This window comes from Agelaius tricolor, unplaced genomic scaffold (assembly GCF_023055355.1).
Source record: "Agelaius tricolor isolate 1412-34295 unplaced genomic scaffold, bAgeTri1.0.p SCAF_36, whole genome shotgun sequence".
In the NCBI taxonomy this organism is placed as follows: domain Eukaryota; kingdom Metazoa; phylum Chordata; class Aves; order Passeriformes; family Icteridae; genus Agelaius; species Agelaius tricolor.
In genome coordinates this window covers 1029719-1035820 of record NW_027269296.1, presented here as the reverse complement: position 1 = coordinate 1035820, position 6102 = coordinate 1029719, and positions in this window count along the sequence as shown.

Below are 6102 nucleotides of genomic sequence, written 5' to 3'. Positions count from 1 at the left end.
TTTGGACATCCCTGGCTGGGCAGAGGGATGGCTCCAGTCCTCAATTATCTCTCCCGGGTTTGTGCCTAAGTTTTTGCCTCTAACCAGCTCTTGTCGTTGCTCAGTAGGAGCCCGAAGAGCCTTGGAGCAATCATTACACAGACAAACCACCGGGGTAAAGAGGTGATAATTACAATTGCAAAAGCAAGGACCCGATGATCTGAAATACCAGAATTTCAGCCTGAGCAGGTCGAGCCTGTGCTCAGATAAGGAGCAGAGAGACAGGAAGATTTGGGAGCTCTTGGTCCTGCCCTGCAGGATTGTTGTTGTTCTCCCCATCTGCAGGGCACAGTGGCTTTGCTGGGGACCGCAGCTGCTTTTTGAGTGGGTGACTCAGGAGGTTTGAGTTCAGTTCCCCGTCCTGCTGTGGGGATCTCAGGGATTTGGGATGTCATTCCCTTGGCAGTGCCTCAGGCTGCAAGGTTTGGAGAAGGTGGAGGAGTTTCTGTCCATGTTTGGAGAGCTGGAGCACTCTACATGCTGCTGCAATGCAAATAATTTTATCAGAAAGATTATTTCTAAATCCTGGTAGAACTGCGAGAGCTTGGCCTCTTGTCCTGCCCACAATTCCTTTCCTTTCCTGAGTACTTGGAAAAAAATCTGGCTCCCTCCAGTGTGACTCAGGTAGGAGGAAATCAACCCCACATTCATCATGTCACTGCTTGAGTCAGATCAGCGTTTACGCCATCGCTTTGGAGCAGGGTGGCTCTGGGAGAGGCGTTCCCTTTGTTCCTGGGCATCGATGTCACCCTCCCAGATGTGGACTTTGCCCAAGGAGCCTCCTGGAAAGCTCAGGGGATTTGGGATGCACAGGCTCACCCCACAGGCAGAGCAGGGATGTGGAAGTTCAGCTGGTGCCCCACTGTACAAGTGGTTTGGGTCTGTGCAGGTGCCAGCCCTGCCCTACAGGGGGATGGATTATCAGGTGCCTGCACTGATGGAATCAGACAATCATGGAAGGGACCCTGAAGAGGATCCAGTCCCACCCCTGCCATGGGGCTCCACACCAACCTTCCACCATCCCAGGCTGCCCATCCTCGGACACTGCCAGGGCTCCAGGGGCAGCCTGTGCCAGGGCCTCCCCACCCTCACAGGGAAGAACTTTTTCCTAATGCTCACAGCTTTGGATCAAGCCAGCCTGGTGATAAAGAGGTTTTGTGTTGGACTTGGTTCTTTTTTTGTGAATGTTTTTCTCTCTGATGTTGGGCTGCACCTCAGAGACCAAATTGAGCATGGTGGTGTCATTGCTGTGACTGGATTGATCCCTGCAGATCCATGGGATCTGGAAAGGAGCTGCTGCTTCCCCTTTGCCCACACACAAAGGGCAGCACACAGAGCCAGCAGTGCCTTCCCACAGCTCCCCTTGCCTGTGTCCCTCAGGCCTGCAGCCCATCAAAGCCCCCAGCAAACAGAGTTTCTGCATTTCAGCTGTGACAGAAGCCACTCCTCAGTGCTGAATCCAGCTGGGATGTAATGGACAGGGCTCATTGGGGAGCCCAGCTACCAGCAGCTTCCAGGCTTTGCTGATGGTGGGGATTCTGCAGGAAACCCCTCTGGTGTGTTTGGTGGCTGCTGCAGGGGCCTGGGGCTGCTTTAACCTCAGCCAGGCAAAGTGGGGTTGTTATTCTGGGAGAAGCAGGTTGTGTAGTGCTTTTTCCTTCACCAAATCTCCTTATCAGCCCAGGTGTTTGAATCACCTGGGGACTAACCTTAAAAGAAAACAGCCAATACCTGAATTTATTTACTTTCAAGCAACTTCTATACATAAAGGTGGGGAAATACAGATTTTAATCAGGCTCACTAAACTAGCTTTTTTTTTTTTTTTTTTCTCTTTCCCAAATAACTTTTCAAACCAGGAATGCAGTGGATTTGGGGTTTTCATTGAAGGACTCCTGTGTGTCCAGTGCTGCCATGGGAAGGTTTCCCAGCACTCAGACCCAGCTCCATCTCTGCCTCTTTATCTTTTCCAGGTCTCTTCCTGCAGAAAGGAGAAGCCCAAATCTTTGTTTCCTGATGCTCACAGCAGAGGACAGGCTGGTATCTGAATTTGGAAAGTAGGGCAGCAAGAAACGCTGGGCAGAGCACAGCAACAGCCTCCTGCTGAAAGGGGAGAGTCAGGCATTCAATTCCTCCTGTTGTGTGTGTGGTCCTGGGAGCCAACTCTCCTTTCCCCCCTTGGGTATCACCTCCAAGGCAGGGAGGTGACAAGCACTTCAACTTCCCCGTGTTCCAGAGGAAGGAGGTGAAAGCTCTGCCTGTGTCAGCATTCCCAAAAAGCTGCCCCTGCTGCCTCAGTGGAGGCAACCCACTGCAGAGGGAAAGCTGCAGACAATGCCTGCTTTGTCCCCTCCCTGCTTCTTGGGCACCCTGAGATGCTGAGTCCAAACATTTAACCACAGATGCATTAATTACCATCCAGCTCCCCGGGAAAGGACCACATGCCAGTATCCAGGGGAAACAAAAAGGAAGAAGCACGGGAAGACCATTGATGATTAAATTACCCCAAGTGCAATTACTGCCACCAAAAGTTCTTGATGAACATTTCCTAGAAACATTGAGTTCTCCAACCTCTGCGCTCAGGCCATGGAGCACAGCAATGACCCAGACACTGTGGGATGAGGTCACCTTCCCACACAATGCCAGGGGCTGTGTCCTGTGCAGGGTAGCTCTGCCCAGCCCATGGCACTGAGCTGTTTGCTGTGGCAGCTGTGAGCTCCAGGGCCGGCTCCACGCGTGTCCTCAGCTGCTCACTGCAGCTAATCCTAAAGTTTGGCAGCCACCCCGGAGGAAAATGAGCCATGCAGGGACAGCTGGTTGGGAATCACAGCAAGCTGCAAACAGTCTGACACCGGCAGAAGTTGGGTTTCCCCCACAGTCCTTGGAAGTCTGGCAAAGCAAACCCTGCTCGACGCAGGGGCAGGGGGAGAGGAATGAGCCATAACAAATTCATCCCTCCCAGGAGGCAGGGCATGGATGGAGCCCAAACCCCTCTCAGTGCCTGGATGGGAGGGAGGAACGTGGAGCTCCTGGGATGGCTCTGCTGAGGGGGCAGCAGCTCCTCAGAGCATCTGTGACACAAGGGCTGGGCCTCCATTGCTGCATCCCAGGCCAGGATCCCGAATTAGCTGTGGAATGGGAGTGCTGGCATTTACAGCCAGGGTGTGGCAGCCCTGCTTGCCTTTAATAGGTGTCCCTGGGCAGGTTCCTCTCCCAGCTGCGTCCAGCCTGGCTTTCAGGAACTCTGATGAACCCAGGACAGGCTCCTGCCTCCAGCACAGCCAGCACTGCATGCTCTCCTTCCCAAACCTCCTCAGCATCTTTCTCCTCACAGCAGTTTCATCATCATCATCTAAACAATGGGATGTTCTTACATGTGTCCCACTGAGTGACAACATGACCTGTGTGCTGAGCTCCTCCCCTGCCTGAAAAATTCCCCGTGGAAATAAAAACCCCTTTTTGAGCACCAGGGTCAGCATGGCAGAGAATCCCACTGGAGGAACACGCACAGCCAGGGCAGGAGAGAGCCTGCCTTGATATCTTTAACATCTGATGCCTCCAGTTTCAAAAGCACTTGGAAAGTCTGAGATGGAAAAACTGCTGCAGAAAGGCCAAAACTGCTGGAGAAGTGAAACAAGCCCATGTGTTTTTGCTGCTCTGCCAAATGGGGACAAAGCTCCTGAATGCAGCATAAAATAATATTGAGGGAGTGACCCACTGAGCACACGTGGGGGGCCAGAGTTGCTTTGTTCCCACTCTGTGGCTCGGTGCAAATTTAGCTTTGAGTAAGTCCCTGAACTTTCCTGACTCATTCCTCACTGCTGTTAAAGGTGGGTGATGCTCATTTCCCTATGGATTGTCAGGAGCACTGGTGATTTATTATGTAAAGCGTGGACAAATTAATTCTAAGTGTTCTAAAAAAGAAATAAATAAATCCAGAATAATACAAACAGCAATTACTGAAGGAGGAAAGAATTGAGAGCTTTCAGACTGAACATTGTTAGATGCTTCATTTGAATGGGGAGCATGAGAGGTTTAGTAAGTGGTAGCTGGAAACCAGGAAAATGTCATCTGAAAGTGAAATAATTGAAAAGATATTAAAGCAGAGCCAGGGCTGGTGCAGCTGGCTATAAATGAAATAAGCTATTAGCTGCTCTGCGAGATACCAGCAGGGGAGAGCTTTTGTTAGAGCAGAAATGCAGCAGCGATGAGGGAAAAACAGCCCTGGCAGCTCCTTTGTGGGGCTGGGAACATAAAAAGGCCCCAAGAGCCTCGCAGACCTCAAATTTGTTGCTCTACACCCACTTTTGTGGGCGCTGTGGGAGAGCTGCTCCTTTGTGCTAAACCACTGCCTGTGCTGCAGCAGGTGGGTCTGGGCTGTGGGAGCCCTGGGAAGTTCTGCAGCTTTGACAAAACCCTGGGATTTTAAACTTTTTGGGGAAGCAGGGAGGAAGGCTTGGTCCTTGGCTGAGGGGGAGTGCCTGGCTCAGCATTCCTTGTCCTGGAATAAGGACTCAGCTCCTGCCTTTCCCAGCAGGCAGAGGATCCAATTTTCCTTTGCCCCTCATTAAACCAGTCCCAGAATCCACATTTGGCCCCAATTGATGCAAATTTCTTACTCTGCCATGTAAAAAAAGTTAATGCAAAGCCTAAGACAGATGCTTGTAGAGTCTCTGGGACAACCCCATTTAAGGGAAATTTCTTCCCTTCTCTTGGAACCCACGTTCCAACAACAACAACAGTGGGACAGTGTCCTTCGTGGTACAGGCTGCAATTAATTAAGGGGGAATTGCCAAGGGAGGTTCCTGGCCAGGGCTGGACTGCACAGCCCCACATCAGTTTGGTTGCAGTGCCACACCAATTTCCAGCCCAGGCTGTCCCACCCCATGAATCAGCGAGATTCCTTGGACTCTAAACCAAGCACTGACGGATTTCCACTGGCTCCCAGGGAGCCGGGGCTGTCCAGAAGCTGCAGGAACAGGAATAAAAAGGACTTTGTCACATCGGTGGCCCTGCCCTATCAGCTCCGGAGAGGGGCTCACAGCAGTTTTTCCTGCTCCAGATGAATTCAAGGGCATTCAAAGCTGATATTTGCGTAAAGACATCCGGTTAAGCAGCAAACGCCTGGAGAGACGGGAGGTTTTGTTATTAGCAGCGAGCGCTCCGTTGGTAACCATTCCATGGAGCCATCCCGGGCTGCATTTGGGTACAAATTACAAATTACAGGGAGGCTCATCCCGGGTCACAGACGGCATTGAAGTCACTCTGTGCCACCTCGGGCGATGCCACAGCCCCGGCCTGCCCTGGGAACGGCTCTGCCGAGACGCTCAGGTGCAGCTCCACTCAGACTATTAAAAATACAGTCTGGGCTTCCAAAGGGAAAGCAAGGACTGGGAGCAAGGGCGGGAGGCGCCGGGCCATGAAAGCCGCTCTGTTGTGTGAAGCCGCATGGGGAAAATGTGATCGTGGCTCTGCTGTTCCGCTGGAAAGGCTGGAAAAAGCGCGGTTTCTTCTCTTTCCGATGTTTCACCCAGTCCTCCTGCACATTTTTTTGTCCGGTTCTTCAATCCCTGACCTTAATAGTGAGGGGAAAATTAGGCTGGAGACTCAACTTGGGATGGATTTTCCCCTCTGCCAGGAAAGGAGCTGTTCGTGCTGCTCTGGTGTGGTGGGTCTGTGAGGGGGAAGTTTCTAGATTTTAAGTATTTTACCTGAGGGTGAGGCAGGCTGAGCCGATGTCGGAGGGGCATATACCCACAGGGCTTGGCCCCGCCAAGGCCGCTCCCAGTCGTTGTCACCGAGCATGACATCAGCCGCGGGCGGTGTCTCATGGCCGGGACGCCCACGGCTGGCACGGGGGTATCCCCGCCACCATGGGGGGACCGCGGGGACCCCGGTCCCTGAGGGGACTCCGCGGCCGCCATGGCCGGTGCTGCCCCTCAGAACTGTCCCCTCACGGCGGCCACGCCCCCTCACAGAGACCACGCCCCCTCAGCGCTGCCCAGCATTGTCCCCTCAGGGAGGCCACGCCCCCTCAGCGGTGCCCCCTCACTCATTGTCCCGCCC